Source organism: Protopterus annectens, chromosome 5.part0, assembly GCF_019279795.1.
Source record: "Protopterus annectens isolate FY-2018-M chromosome 5.part0, PAN1.0, whole genome shotgun sequence".
Classification (NCBI taxonomy): Eukaryota; Metazoa; Chordata; order Ceratodontiformes; family Protopteridae; genus Protopterus; species Protopterus annectens.
The window spans coordinates 742,223,141-742,240,245 of record NC_056735.1 but is presented as its reverse complement, the minus strand read 5'-3'; the positions used below and the strand labels follow the sequence as shown (position 1 = coordinate 742,240,245).

Here is a 17,105-nt window from a genome sequence, read left to right as displayed (position 1 = left end):
GGAGAACAAACCACCCAGTGCTCAGGATCAATGGTGAGAGTGTGGAGAGTGTTAGGAGTATAAAATTTCTGGGTGTACACATATCAGAGGATCTCTCGTGGTCAGGAAACACCAGCCAACTGGTCAAGAAAGTGCACCGATGCCTCCACTTTTTAAGAAGGCTGAAAAAAGCTAAGCTTCCTCCTCATATTCTCTCCACCTTCTATAGAAGTGCAACAGAGAGCATCCTCACCTGCAACTTCACAGTGTGGTTTGGAAGCTGCATAGTTAGAGAAAGGAAGGCGCTACATTGAGTGGCGAGGGTTGCAGAGAAGGTAACAGGTTCCAGTCTTCCATTGATACAACATCATTATTCTCCAAGAAGCATCCAAAAGGCCACCAAAATAATACAGGACAAGATACATCCTGTGCATGGAATGTTTAAGCATCTGGCATTGGGCAGGAGATATTGCAGCATCCGCTGCAGGACTACAAGATTCAGTAACAGTTTCTACCCTACAGTGATTAGACTTCTGAACTCAGGCACCAGTCCCAGGGGTATAGGACACATAACAAGTCAATGTTTATTTATTTGTGCAATATATAGTTACGTATATTCCAAGTAAGTAAAATATTTATTATATCCATAGTCAGTATTATTTAACCGACTCAAGTGCAACATTAGGTTCATAGGTTCATAGGTTCATACTAGGCTATCTGCCCTGGGGCAATTATAAGCCTAGCCCGATTCTGTATGACTTACGCCACCCCTTGATTTGAGTATACTGTGCCCTTTTTAAGGTTTAGTTTACTGTGCCTCTGTCTAATAGTGACACGGGAGTAATCCCTGGGACAAACCTACGATCCTCCATCCACCTATCGAGATTCTTCTTGAAGAGATTCAGTGAGGTGCTCTGCCTCACATGAACTGGAATTCTATTCCAGAGCGAAGGGAGCCTCTGGGTTATGAACATGTCCCTCCAGCAAGTTCTATTTATTTCTGTGCTGAGGTTCAAGTCCCTCGAGTGTGTGGCTCTAAGGGATTTAGATTTACTGAGGTGGAGCATGTCCATTAATTCTGGATTTGACATAGCTTTGTATGTCAGGCATAGATCGCCTCAAAGTAGGCGGTATGCAACTGAGTAGAGCTGGAGTTTTTTTAACCGAGCAGCATATGGCATCTGTTTGAGACCCTTGATCCTCTTGGTGAGATACTTTTGGGGTCTCTCTAATATGCTGCAGGTGTCGGGTAAGGTACATCCCAAAAGGGGCATTGTATTCTATAATGGGCCTGATGAGGGATGAATAAAGGGGCACAATTACCTCTCTTGATCTAGATGTGAAACCCTTCATGATGAGGTGGGCTATGTAGAAGGTCTTTCTAACCACTTTGGCAATGTGGTTTTCAAAGGAGAGATTGCTATCAACTTGGGTCCCCAGGTCCCTAATAACTTTCTCTGTACTTAATGGGTTTCCGCCTATGTGGTAATTTGTGGGCACATTGTTTTTGCCAAAGGGTATGACTATACATTTTTTGGCATTTAGCTTTAAACCATGGTGCTGGCACCAGTTATCTGTCTCTGTGAAACCTTTTTGAAGGATGTTTGTGTCAGCTGGAGAGTCGATTATGGCGCCCAGTTTGCAGTCGTCTGCAAACTTGGTGAGCCATAGTCCTCCCTCATTTGCCTGTACCTCAGAAAAGTATATACCGAACAAGAGTGGTCCCAGGACAGAACCCTGTGGGACACCACTTGTGACCGGTTTTGAGTCTGACATGGCTCCAGCAACTCTCACTCTGTGGGTTCTGTCTTTGAGCCAGTTTGCGACCCATCTTGTGACATAGGGGTTTATATTTAAGCTGGATAGCTTATCTATGATGCCCGAGTGGGGTATTGTGTCAAATGCCTTTGCAAGGTCCAGATAGGCTGTGCGGACTACCTTCCCTTCATCTATGGCTTTGGTGACTGCTTTGAAGAAGTCAACCAGGTTCAAAAGGCAGGATCTGCCCTTGACAAAGCCGAACTGGGTAGGATCTAGTGTCTGTAGGTCCCCAATGTCTTTGTTTATGAGCTCCATGATGATCCTCTCCATAGCCTTGCAGACTAAGCTAGTCAGGCTTATGGGGCGATAGTTTCCAGGGTCCGTAGAGGCTCCACCTTTGTGGAGTGGGACCACTGTTGCTGTACGCCATTCTGTGGGCACATATCCTGTAGTGAGGCTGAGATTGTATAGCTGTTTTATTTGAGGGATTAGTTCCTCTTGGAGTTCATGTAGGACGCAACCTGGGATGCCATCTGGTCCCATGGAAGCAGTGTTTTTTGCTTTGGAGAGGGCAACCTTCACCTGAGCATCAGAGATGTTAGGGAGGCAGCCTTCTGCCGGGATAGATACTTGCTCTTTTGCGGGGGGGGGGAGAAGTTTGCACTGAACCTGTCTGCCAGGATATTGGCGATGTCTGTGGGTTCAGTGTATTTTTTGTCGTTTAGAATCAACTCAGAACAAGTCTGGGAGTTGCATCCCAGGTTCCTAACATAACTGAAAAAAGCCTTATGATTGTCTTTGGTGTCCTGTGCAATTTTTCTCTCGAAGCTGGCCTTGGAGGATTTTATGAGGGATCGTAATTTTTTGCTAGTACTGATCAGAGATGCCTTCCCTATTAGGGATTTTGCTCTATCATGTAGTAGCTTCCTCCTTCTGTTGTACAGTTTATTTATGGCAGGGTCCACCAGACTGGACGCCTGCCTTTGGATGATTGGGTCTTGGTTTTGTTTGGGATAGCATGATCCATGCATTCCTGGAGATGTCCGTAGCATGCGTTTATATAGGATTCTGCAGTTTGGGCCATAGTTTCCACTGGCCCTGGGGCCTTGAAGGATTCCACTTCAGTTTTGAGAAGTGAGAAGTTCGCTTTTGAGAAGTTTTTCACTGTGGTTTTTTCGGCTGGGGTTGGGGTCGGGATGTGGACATCCAGTGAAATTAATTTATGGTCTGATCTTACCAATGAGGGATATATTTCTGGTGTGGAGCATAGAGTCCCCATGTTGGTAATGATCAGGTCAAGTATGTTGTCCCCTCTTGTGGGAGTGGTGACTAGTTATTCCATAGCATATGAGTTTATAATTTCCAGGAACCTTTGGGCTAAGGTGCTAGGGCTTGAGTAGTGCTCCCAGTCAATGTTTGGGTAGTTGAAGTCACCCAATATAATGGTGTTCGGAGAGATCTTCATGTTATCCAATGTTTTCAGGAAAGCCGAGTGGGATTCCTGACTTTGAGAGGGTGGTCTGTAGGATGCTATAAACTGAAAAGCAGTCTTGCCCACTGTTAGTTGCACATGGATGGTCTCCGATACTTCGTGCAATGCCACTAACCTGGAGGTGTGGATATCCTTGATAAATATGGAAACTCCGCCTCCTTTTGTGGTTTGGTCCGGGTTTGGGGACTGAAAAGCATGATATGAGGTATAGCCTGGTAGTGCTGGGGTGCTCTCTGGAGCCTTGAACCAGGTTTCTGTCACTGCACAGATATCGATGTTCTCCATACTGAGGAGAGCTTCGAGTGCATGCATCTTGAGGTTAAGACTTCTGGTGTTAAGCAGCATTACCCTTAGTTTCTTGTTCCTTGTGCTGTCTATGGGGGTGGGTTTGACTTTTGAGCCTTGCCTAAAAAAGGTACTATGGGGGTGGCAAGAGCCTTTGCCAATATCCGAAAGCCCAGTGGTGACAGGTGCAAGCCGTCCCTAGCGAAGCAACGTGGCTTGTCGAGCATGTCATCCCAGGCTGACAGACACTGGATCCCCTTTGAATGACACCAAAATTTTAGCCAAATGTTAAAATCGATCATTTTGTCTTTGTACTGTGGCATCATTCTAGGTGAGGGTAAGATACTGCTCAAGGTCAGGGTCATACCAGCCTGGGCTACATGATCAGAGAGCTCCTCTATGTCTCTTTTCATGTAGTCCAGGGAGGTATGTCTCAGGTCATTCACACCAGCATGTACAATGACTGAGTCATATTTGTATTTGCTTTGGAGTGACCTGAGTGCTTGCGTTATGTGGCGGATCCTAGCACCCGACAGGCAGCTCACCATGACCTTCTCTTTATTCAGCCTGGTGAGCGGGACGTCAGTGTGTCTGACAATAGAGTCACCTATTACAAGAGTATCAGGTGTGTTATTCAGCCTTAAGGGCTGTGGCTGCTTGGCACACTGACTTTGTGGGCTATGTGTTGTGCGTGTTTTGTTTTGAGGTAGCGTTTTCTTGGATGTCTGCTTTGGAGGTCTCTGTTGCTTAGGTAGATTTTTATTTAGAGCCTCCGAGTATGTTTTTGTGTATTTATGTGTTTGGTTCGCTGATGTGGTGGCACTATGTGATACTGGAATTGTGTTGTGTGAGGTTACCTTCTCCTCCTGACTGGTTACACCAGTTTTGAGATGAGAGAGCTCAGCCTCCAGTTTGGCTAAATAGTTGCATCTCTCACATATATTTGAACCTGTTTGGAGGAGGAGAGGGTTGTCCGTGTACATGAGACAGTTGTAACATTGCCTCAAAATTCCCAGATTCACCAGCTGGACTGGAGAGGAAACCATTGACTGACCTTTGGACATGCTAGAGTAATATAGGGAAACTGAATTTAAGACGGACCAATAGAGGACAGGGTAATCGTAGAGAGTATAAGAGTAAGTAGTGCTTATGGTTTAATAGTGCTAACTTGTAGGATTACTTAATTGGACCAGTGAAGGGCCTTAGAATGAGAATATGGTGTTCATATTGAGAGATAGAGCAGTTCTAAGCGAAAAAGTGAAGAGCAGACTTTGTGGAGCCAGGAATAGTTTAAACCCAATTAGGCGGCGCTGCCCGCTGTTGCGCTATGCATAGGCATCGTTCAATCTGTTGTGTGTTTTGCATTAATTTAAATAGGGTAGTTAATTTAACTCAAGGGAGGGTATTCTTTTCATATATGAGTGTTGATAAATGTCTTTGCTGTTTCTTGCATGTATTAGGAGTAGTTTTGTATTTGTTAGTTATGTTTATTCCTCTATTTGTAGGTGTTGTTTCAATTTCCTTTGTAATCTCAAGAACTGAGCTGATGCATAAAATTTCATTTAGGTTATATCTGTGTTGTTCTAAATGACAAGAAAGTTTACTTTGACTTTGACTTTAGTAATTCATATGACAGTATCTAGAGCAGTTGTTCCTATATTACTAGTTTTCCGTTTGTTGTTGATTTGTTCTTCCAGGAAAAACTACACTTCCTCAGTACTAGGTTATGTTATATATATATATATATATATATATATATATATATATATGTGGATCAACTTAAATTTATCTAACATAATTTTTTTGACATCAAATTGACTGACACATTTTTATCTAAAGTTAATTTGATTAACAAGCATTTTTATTGACTGTTAATGTTATCTAAAATCTTTAAGACAGAGAAAATGCACCAAAAATATATATTTTTTTCAGGGGGACAAGCCCTTCCCAACATACCCAATTGGGGAGCTTCACCCCACACCCCCTTACTGAAATTTACTAACTCTACAGTCACACAACCACAGAGAAGTGAGAACACACTACACACAGTGAATTATTGCTGTCCATATTTAACTTTCTCTGTGGTTGATCGACTGTGTGTACACCATCCCTGCGCAAGTGAAAATTATTTAAAAACTTCCAAGCTATAAAATCCAGCTCAAACAATAATTTACCAAGTCCTGGTCATGCTCATGTTCATCACCAGATTGAGACCTCTAGTAAAAGGTCAAATTTCTTATTGCTTATCACTAACGTTTGCCCTCCTCTACTTGAATCATTATACCCCTAACAACTTTCCCTCCTGCACTTGAATTAATATATATTTTTTACCCCCCCAGCAACACTTCTCATCTTGCTCTTTTTCTAACTGCCCCCATCCAGTGCTCTACCCCTGTCATGCATCTCCTGTATACCCAAGTTATAAACCTTCTAGATATACCAGTTTGGTACAGGCAGCCTAAATAGAAACAATCCTATACCATGCTCTTTCAATTATATGCTTTTACCATACAAAATTAATATCTTTCATCCCCTCCTACTTAATTTTATAACTTACTTCAGTATATCTTTTGCACTCTTTATAAACATATACAATACTAAAATCACCCTTCCTACAAAATTTTATAACTAACTTCATTACATATCTTGCACTCTTTGCAAACCTTTCTTTACTGAAAGGAAAGAACACTAAAATACTTTACAATAATGTTTCCTTTTTGCAGTATCAATCCAGTTACTTCTGAAAGATTTTAGAGCTGGAACAACTGTACAGACTTATAATTGCTGATGTAAATACTTTACTATTTATATATCTCTGTCTTGTAATTATGTTTGTTTCATGAGAAATGTAACTGTTGTTTTTTCGCAGAACTGTCTGAAATTCAGTTGTTATTATAAATGTACTGTGGTGGACCTTTTTTCCCTGGGCCTCCTCTGAAAATGGGCTCTGCCCAGTCGGACTTTCCTAGTCAACAAAGACAAATAAATAAATATTTAAGTAAAGGGATATGGGGGTGAAGGGAGGCTTGCCTCCTGAAAAAAAATATTTTTGGTACATTTTCTCTGTCTTAAACATTTTAGATAAAATGAACTGTCAAAAATGCTTCTCAGTCAAATTAACTTTAGATAAAAATGTGTCAGTCAATATGGTGTTGATAAAAAGTTGGTCTTTTCGGCTTTTCCCTGTTAGGGGTCGCCATAGCGGAACTCCGGTCGGCTAATGATTGGCAGTCGATTTTTTTTATGGTGCCGAGTTGCCAGCCCGATGCCCAACCTTCAGCGAAGGCACGCCCATTTACACATGTCTTTCGAAGGCCACTTGACCGCAGGGAGGACATGCAGACTCCACACAGAAGGCACTCCAGCCATGAATTGAACAGGAGAACTTCTTGCTGTGAGGTAACAACGCTACCACTGTACCACCGCGGCTGCTTGGTGTTGATAAAAAGTGTGTGTCGATAAAAAGTGCATTACATAAATTTAAGTAGATCCATGTATATATCAGCTTGGTATATAGAGGTCTGAAGTGAGAGAACTGAAGCAATGGAGGCTACTGTAGGGCAGTTAGGGTAAATTAGAGATTCACTACACCTCAAGCAACACATAGCCCTTCTAAACTCACACCACCAACACCCACACATAGCAACACTAAATCCACATATGCAGAGACCCTTAACTGTAACCTGCTCAAGCAACAAGGACCTCCGAAGCTGAAATGCAAACAAACACCAATCACAACCAAAGAGTCACATAGCTCACAACACCAGTGTGCCACCCAGCAACAGCCCCTAAGGCAAAACAATGTACCTAACACTTTAGTCATAGGTGACTCTATAGTCAGGCACACTGATGTCCCACTCACCAGACTGAACAAGAAGAAAATTACAGTGAGCTGCCTGTCAGGTGCCAGGATCTACCACATAACTCATGCACTCAAGTCACTCCACAACAAGTACAAATATGACTCTGTCATTGTCCATGTTGGAGTGAATGACTTGAGATGTACCTCCCTGGACTACATGAAAAGAGACATGGAAGAGCTCTCGGATCATGTGGCCCAGGCAGGTATGACCCTAGCCCTGAGTAGCATCCTGCCTTCGCCCAGAATGATACCACAATATAAGGACAAAATGATTGACTTCAACAATTGGCTAAGCTTCTGGTGTCATTCAAAGGGGATCCAGTATCTGTCTGCTTGGGACGACATGATCGACAGACCACGATGCTTTGCCAGAGATGGTCTGCACCTGTCGCCCCTGGGATTCAGGTTACTGGCAAAGGCTCTTGCCACCCCTATAGTGCCTTTTTTAGGCAAAGTTCAAAGGACAAAACCACAACCGTAACAGGTCCAAGCATGCAAAATCTGAAGGTAATGCTACTCAATGGTAGAAGTCTAAACCTCAAAATGCACTCTCTCGAGTCACTCCTAAAAATGGAGAACATCGATATCTGTGCAGTAACTGAGACCTGGTTCAAGGCTCCAGAGAGCACCCCTGCAATACCAGGCTACAACTCTTACCACACTTTTCAGCCCCCAAACCAGGATCGAAACACTAAAGGTGGAGAAGTGCTCATATTCACGAAGGATATTCACACCACCAGGTTAGTTGCCCAACAAAATGCTTCTGAAATTCTCCAAGTGCAACTAACACTATGTAAGACTGCAATGCAAATTGTAGCTTGCTACAGATCCCCCACCATGCCCCAAGATTCTCACTACACCTTTCTAAACATACTGGAAAATATTAATATACAACCAAACACCCTAATACTGGGTGATTTCAACTACCCTGCCATTAACTGGGAAAACTACTCGTGTATCAACAACTTTGCCCAACGGTTCTTGGAATTCATAAATTCCAACGCCCTGGATCAACTAATCCATAGTCCCACCAGGGGCTCCAATATCCTAGGCCTGGTCATTACCAACATGGGAAATCGATGCTCCACACCTATGGTCAGCCCCTCATTGGTCAAGTCAGACCATAAGCTAATCACCCTTAACATCCACATCCCACCCCCACCCCCAAGTAAGGAAACCTCCATAAAAAACTTCTCCAAAGCCAACTTCATGCTACTCAAGTCAGAAGTTACAAACTTCATGACACCCATGCAGACAGGAACTGAAAATTCGACTGCTGAGTCCTACACTAAGGCACTGTACGAGCACATCCACTCATGCATTAATTGTGCATCCCAAATAGAACCAAGATGCTCTCCTCCAAAAAAGGGAAACCAATCTGGTGGTTCCCTGCCATAAACAAACTTTACAACAAAAGGAAGAAACTGTTGCAGAAAAGAGGAAAATCCCAGGATGCAAAAAACTCCCTTACCAGCCTCAGTAAGAAGCTGAGATCCCTCATAAAATCCTCCAAAGCTAGTTACGAAAATAAAATTGCCAAAGATTCCAAAGACAACCACAAGGCATTATATAACTATGTCAAGAATCTAAATGGCAATGCTCAGATCTGCTCTGAGCTACAACAGAATGGCATTAAATATACTGATCTCAAGGATATTGCCAATATCCTGGCAGATCGATTCAGTGCCAACTTCAGCCCCCAGTCACCCCCTAAATGGCCCATCTCAATACCGGAAAACTGCCAAATTCCAGTAATAATGACCACACAGGTAAAAAACACACTCTCCAAAGCTAAGAATACAGCATCCATGGGACCAGATGACATCCTGGGCTGTGTACTACATGAACTACAAAATGAACTGGTACCTCACCTAAGTGTCATGTTTAATAATACCCTCACCTCAGGCTTCATGCCCACTGAGTGGCGCACAGCTACAGTTATCCCACTCCACAAGGGGGGATCCACCTTGGATCCCAGGAACTACCGCCCCATCAGTCTGACGAGCCTGATCTGCAAGGCCATGGAACGTATTATCATGGAACTTATAAACAAAAACATTGGCAACCTTAAAACACTGGACCCCACCTAGTTTGGGTTTGTGAAGGGCCGATCTTGTCTTCTGAACCTGATTGACTTCTTCGAATCAGTCTCCAGAGCCATGGACGAGGGTAAGGCAATCCACACAGCCTATCTGGACCTCGCCAAGACCTTTGACACCATCCCCCACTCTGGAATCATAAATAAACTTACAAAGCTCTGCATTAATCCCTACATCACTCAATGGGTTGCCAACTGGCTTACTGACAGAACCCACACTGTAAAAGTAGCTGACTCCAAATCCATCTCCAGACAAGTGACAAGTGGAGTACCTCAGGGTTCAGTCCTTGGACCTCTCTTGTTTGGCATCTACTTCTCTGAAGTACAGGCCAACACTAAGGGACTTTGGTTAACAAAGTTTGCAGATGACTGCAAACTGGGAGCCATTATTGAATCCCCAAATTATGTCGATACTCTACAAAAGGGCCTTACAGAAACAGATGCTTGGTGCCAGAGCCATGGGCTCAAGCTCAATGCCAAGAAATGTATAGTTATCCCCTTTGGGAAAAAACATGTACCCGTGAATTACCACATAGGTGGCAGCACACTAAACACCGAAAGTGTGATAAGAGACTTAGGGACACAGGTGGACAGTGGTCTCACCTTCAATAACCACATCACCACAACAGTCAAGAAATCCTTCTATGTGGCACACCTCATCACTAAGGGCTTTTCATCCAGAAAAAAGGAGGTCATTGTCTCACTGTACTCATCCCTCATTAGACCCATTATAGAATACAACGCTCCATTTGGTATGTACCTCTCAAGACATCTGCAACAACTGGAAAGGCTGCAGAAATACCTCACTAAAAGAATCACAGGCCTAAAGGAGATGCCCTATGCTGCCCGCCTTAAAAAACTCCAGCTATATTCTGTTGCATATCGTCTACTCCGAGGTGATCTCTGCTTAACATACAAGGCCATGTCAAACCCAGAGCTGTTGGACATGCTACACTTAAAGAAATCCCAATGCCTCAGTGCCACGTGCTCCAGGGATCTAAACCTTGTCATCACAATAAACAAAACATGCTGGAGGGATAGGTTCCTGACCCAGAGACTCCCCTGACTCTGGAATAGACTGCCCATACATGTCAAGCAGAGCACCTCTTTGGCCCTCTTCAAAAGGAACCTTGATGACTGGATGGGAGAAAGGAAATTCACCCCAGGGATCACGTCAGTCAGCCTGCTAGACAGGGGTCAAGGGAAATAAATAGTGTGGGAAGAAACAGCCAGGGAATTGTTATGGCTAGGCTAGTATAGGCCCTAGGGTCGATAGCCTAGTACCAACCTATGAACCTATGAATCTATATTAATTAATTTAGGTTATGTGTCCTGTCGGGTTGCAGGAACAATTAGCTTGATTAAATAGATGAGATTTTAACAGTTCATGGAACTTGAGGTAAGATGAAGTGTCTTGTTGGGATGGATGGGCTCCCATAGTTTGCGCCCAAGAACTGAGAATGCATGGTCAGAGGCATGGGTTTTAGAAAGTGGGATATTTATTAAAGATCAGTATGATTCAGTTTTCTGCGGTTGTGTGTGGGGACTTGTCTTATTAGTTTATAGGTTAAAGGAGGGAAAGTCCACTCATGTAGGAGCTTGAAGAGTTGTGCACCTAGAAGTAGGTCTGCTCTTTGCTAATGAACAAGCAATTCCAGTTATTAGAATTACAGAATATTTGATGATGTTTGCTATTACTTTGGTAATGTTTTCAGACTATGTCTGAGTTCATTAACACCACTATGCAAATTTATTTTTAATTGCAGTGGAGTATTAAGGTAGTTTTGTCCCCTGCAGTAACCAAAGAAAGAGTTCTGTAGCACTTAAAGATTCCAACTTCTGACATATCTTTTGCAATTCTTAAATGTAACAGTTTCAGTTCTATATTTTTCTTTTCATCTTGCTTTTTGGTAGTCTCAAACAAATATTAAGAAGCCACCTCCATTTTTGTGTAGTCTGCCAAAAACAAAACTGATGAACCCTTCAAATTTGGTATTGACATTTCAAAGTATGTTTCAGTTATTGTATACACATTTATGTTCACATCACTAAGAAAGGTTTCAAGATTGCCCACATTTTAAGCTTCATGTGCTTATCAAATCTAAATTCAGCTCAGAACTTTAATGAGTCATATTTCTGAGATAATATTTTTCATGTATAAAGGTCTAAACATGACAATGTAGAAATACACTGTTCCTATTCAGTAATGGTACTTCCTGTAATAGGTTCAAAATATTTCTGCTTACCAGGCAATTGGTCACATTTCCCAAACCACGCTGACAGGCACTGAATCTTCTGCTTGTGGCAATAGGTCATTAGCCACAAATTGAAGGTCATAATGTTGTTTCTAAATTCAGGTGCCATTAAAGGAAAAGGTAGGATCTCACTACATAAATAAGTTTTTTTTTCTTGGTCAGTGAGAATACTGGCTAATGCCATTACGTCTTTGTGCATGTTAAGGAGAACAGACCTCCTTAGATGGTTGACTTCTACATATTATTTTGGATTCTGTTTAATCTGATAACAATGCCCTAATAATCAGGAAACAGTTACATGTACCTTACTGAGAAGTGAGACGTTTGCGGCCATCTTAGATTACTGAGAAAAGGATATTGTTGGAATTGTCTTGTTTTGTAAGTTCCTAACTGGTTTTGAAACCAAGCTGGATTTAACACAACAATCGCAACGTTTATACATTCCTGACTATACATAATGTCTCAATACTGGGGCTCTGTAATGGTGTGACAGTAGGGCTTGTTGCTTATGTTTTGATGTTTTGGACTGCAAATTGGAGAGCTCTTTACAACTTCAACATATGACCTGTGTGTGTCTGTGTATGAGACAGAGAGAAAAAGTGAGAGAGAAGAGCAGAGAAATGTGTGTGTGTGTGTGTGTGTGTGTGTGTGTGTGTGTGTGTGTGTGTGTGTGTGTGTGTGTGTGTGTGTGTGTGTGTGTGTGTGTGTGTGTGTGTGTGTGTGTGTGTGTGTGGTGAGAGAGAGGGACAGAGATATATTTCACTGAATGTATTCAAGTGTTGATATATTTGTGTGGTGCATGTGTGTGTGTGTGTGTGTGTGTGTGTGTGTGTGTGTGTGTGTGTGTGTGTGTGTGTGTGTGTGTGTGTGTGTGTATGGTGAGAGAAAGGGACAGAGATATATTTCACTGAATGTATTCAAGTGTTGATATATTTGTGTGGTGCATGTGTGTGTGTGTGTGTGTGTGTGTGTGTGTGTGTGTGTGTGTGTGTGTGTGTGTGTGTATGAGTGTGTGGTGTGTTCTTAGCATTCATACACTTCCTCTTTTGAGACTTCATCATATTGCACGGCATTGCGTAAAATTAATACTTGCTGAGGAGGTGGGAAGACAGACATAAATGGGGATGTGGTTATGGGGATGGCACATGACTAAGCATATTGCAAAAACACTGATCATACCTCTGAAAGGTTACACTGTATATTTATAAACGGTTACATTGAAATCAGTACAGTATATTGTCAGCTGTACAGCAAAATGCATTGCTAAAATTAAATGCATTACACTATAAAAAGCAGATAGTAACCAGATTTTTGCAGTATAGCAAATTTTAGAAATCTTTTTTCATGATTTTAAAAATTATGTAAAAGCTAGACTTGCATGCATAAGCATGAAAGGTGCATATTTTTTCTACATGCACAAAATAAACAAATAAGAGTTAAAACAAATAATCAAAATGGACTGTCTTTTAGACTGACACCATACATGTTTTCTTATTCTTATTAAAGGATATGATGCTGCATATTATAAACATTAGTACATGCGAGAAGCAATCAATGCACACTACCAGACTTTACTCGATTTGTTAGTATTCAAAGGGATTTCTCAGAGCAATGTCTAAATAATCTACCCATATATTGTGGCTTCAAAAACAACATATAAAGTTATAACCCTGATTTAATTGCTAGTCTTTGTTTCAGTAAATATTTTTTACTTTCCATAAGTGAGCCACAGGGATGCAGCTTAGTTGCTTATAATGCCTATTTATTCCCTTTAGGTGTAAGAACAGGATGGTTGGCTCGGAACTATTCTAGTGCATGATGCTTTTATTGAGTACAGGACAATTCCCCCAACCCCATCCCCCATTAAAGTTTGTAAATCAGACATCCATAGGGTATGACCATGCATGCCCTTCTATAAGCTCACACTACTCACGCATACCCAGTTACCCAAATATGTCCACTGAGGCAGCAACTCTGGAATTAAGATGAACTTGCACAGTGGTCTGCCTGTGACAGTCTCCTTACATTTTTCAGCCATTTTCTTCCTACCGACCATCACTGTTACATCACACCAATAAGTGAGCCTGAATTGATTACACCACTGATGCAAGCTTTGCCTCTGTACAATATGGATGACCTAGTTGATCTTCTTTTTAATGTTTAATGAAGTTCTCCTCCATCAACAAAATAGCAACACACCATGCAAGTTGATCTCTCTCACATCTAGAACTTTGCCAACATATAGCAGACTGTACCTTGATGGGTAAATATATCGTAGACTGGATCTGAGTGAATAAATTCAAACATATTGAACAATTCCTGCTTATATTAGATATTGGGCAGAATCTGAAGAATTTATTTTGAGAGGTAACTCATCCTTATTCATACAACCTTTTAGTGAAAAAGCTCACCATCTTACTCTTTTGAGTTGGAGGTTGGCATAATGATTAAAGTGTTTACCTCACAGACAAAAGGTACAGGGTTTGATTCTTACAGTTGAACAGAAATTGGCTATGGCTTAAAATGGCCTGCAAGGGCAGCTAGCCTACTACTTACATATAAAATGGCAGAGACTATAGCAATAAAGAGAAAGGTAGAGCATTTTTTTTGCATAGGAACATAAATAGAAGACAATGGTAGATAGTGCAGGTCTCCTGATAAAAGCACACAAAGAGTAAGTAGCTGTTTTTACCAAGCATGACTGTTGCTGCATTCATTTTATCTGTCTTGCATTGTTTTTTTGATGGTGGTTTATCCTATGTGAGACATATCTGTAGCTCCTTCACTTAGTTTCTCCCAGCCTATTAACACCAAGTTTTTAGCACTTTCTTTCTCTGAAAACCAAGGTTCATAAACTCACCATCACTTCTCCAAGGGTTCTGCAAAACTTAGTTTACTGTTGGCTGCACTTGTATTTGTTGTGTCTCGGTTTCAATATGTTAGCTTTACTACACAAATTATCTTTATTTTATTATGTTAAAAGGACTTCTTGAGTAATGTGGGTTAACATTTGTCTCTCATCAGCCTCAAGGCCAATGCTCTCAGTGGTACACCTGACTGTTTCCTGTAATGCTGTTGAAAAGGCCGTAGTTTGGAAACATGTAGCCTTTTGTCTGATGCTAAGGTTGTGGCATCTATGTACATTAACCACTTTCCCCTGTCTTCATTCATAAGCTAGCAGACCTGCAAACATGCTGCTTTCTGGAATTAATACTATGTGAAAGATTTACAGTGAATCCTCCTGGCCACAGCAATAAGGCTATGCCTTTGAGGAGGCTCAGGGTGTGGTGTGTATTAGTACAAAAGGCTTCCCATGATGTGCAGGAGATAATAAATCTCAACATAAAGCAGAGTTAACAAAAAAAAAATACCGATAATTTTCATTTCTAAAGGTGAAGGATTTCAGCACCAAAATATTGGGTGTCTAGCTTCAGAATGGAATGTGATTATTTAAAAGGAGCTTTGTACTACAGCGTGGGTGATAAAACAGCCCAATGTCAATCATGAAGCTCAGTTCCAAAGCAAAGGCAAATTTAGTAAAATGTCTTGTGAAAACTCTGCTGGACTCAGATCACATGGCTACTATCCCTGAACCTTCCACACCACCAGCACCAGCAGCAGATGCTATCACAAGTAACTCCAAGATCTTGTCATACTCGCAGCCAGTATTAATACTGTATTAATATCCTGGAATGTCTTATGAGTAACTTTAGTCCTCTGTTCATGTGTAACTGTCAGATATTAAGGAAGTCTTCAATGACAATAAAATAGAGGGCTCTGATTGGGCCTCCATTCATAATCACATTATTATGTGTTTGAGACATGGATGTCAAGAAATTCACCTTGAGAGCAAAGCTTGGGAGGTGAATCTTCACATCCATTTCAAGAACACATAATAACAGGGTATATCAATGAGACCCGATCATAACTCTTTGTAGTGCATGGAGTTTTTTCTACTCCATGGGCTACCTGTTACAAAAAAAAAAAAAAAAAAGCTAAAGTGTTTTACTGGCTTTGAAAACCAGTTAAGTACTTAGTGAGTGCTGCTGCTGCTGCATAGACAGCAAGTAACAAAAAAATATCAGAGACAGTTTTTAAATACTGCCCTATTTAAATAAGCTGCTTACATGGACATAGGAAGAAAGATATTCCAGGACTGTTGAGAGTGAAGGAACATCCTTTCACTTATACCCAACCATTGCAGTGCTTTGTTACACACCTTTGAAAGTGCTGTTAGAGTCAGGCGTTGCACTTTAGTTATGTGTAATTGGTTTATCTTTTTTCTGATTTTGGAGCATAATCACAGCGCATCATGCTCTGTATACAGGATTATGATTGGGTCTCCGATTGTAACTTACTTATTATTTGTTTGAGACGTGGATGCCAAATAAATTTACCTCAAGAGCGAAGCTCAAGAGATGAATCTTGGCATACATGTCAAGAACACATAGTATGTAGTTAAGATCAGATATCTATCATAATTCTTTAGAATGCATGAAGATTTATCTTTCCTGTGTAGTACAAATTAGTGAAAAGTAATATGTAAAAAAAAAAGTGATGTGTTGCGTTGGCTTTGAAACCAATAAAGCAGTGGGCAAGTGGTTGACATCCTTACGTATTCCCTGTGTAAGGGAAGCTTTTTAATTCAAAATGTCTTGTGTAGTTCATCAGACAGCACATAGAAACAGGAAAGTTATACTTCGGCTAACTCTTATAGCTAGGTTAGAAAACAATAAAGCAATGAGCAAGTGGTTGACATCCTTACATATTTCCTGTGTAAGGGAAGCCTTTTAATTCAAAATGTCTTGTGTAGTTCATCAAATAGCTGGTAGAAACATGAAAGTTATACTTTGGCCAGTTTTTACAGCTAGGTCATAAAACAGAGTTCACTATATGGCATAAGAACATGTGCCATAAGGTGAAGAACATGATATTTGCTGATGATGAGAATCTTCTGGTAAAGGTGAGTGAGGAATGAGGCAGGGATATATGATGCTATTATTTTATACACTAGCCTATATGCAAATGTTTAGATCTTAAACTTTTTTTTAATTAAATAGATGCCAACCCTCCACTATAAGCAGTTAGATATTTGGCAGCATGGCAACATCAAAAGAAATAAATGTATTGAGGAGAACTTGAAAACAAAGGAGTATAATTTATCTAAGTAAACAGCTATATGACTGAAGTGAAAGTTATTTTTTTAACTCTATGTTTCACGTTCATGACAAGATGAAGAAAAGGCAATTAGTGCAGAAAGACCAGCTTTGGTCGTATCTCTACCTACGTGGAGCACATACATCTGGAAGTTCCTTCCTATAACATTTGTAACCCCATGCTAGATTGAATGACATGCTGCCCACATCCTTTTCC

At 41.1% G+C, this 17,105-nt stretch overlaps 1 long non-coding RNA gene across 1 annotated transcript in view; it reads left to right on the top strand.

Annotated features, from left to right (window-relative positions):
• The first annotated feature begins 11,744 nt into the window (after positions 1-11,744).
• Positions 11,745-17,105, top strand: part of LOC122802040 — a 47,464-nt gene continuing 42,103 nt past the window's right edge. The window contains exon 1 of the long non-coding RNA XR_006364852.1: positions 11,745-11,852. This is a non-coding gene — a long non-coding RNA (uncharacterized LOC122802040). The remainder of the gene's footprint in view (positions 11,853-17,105) is intronic.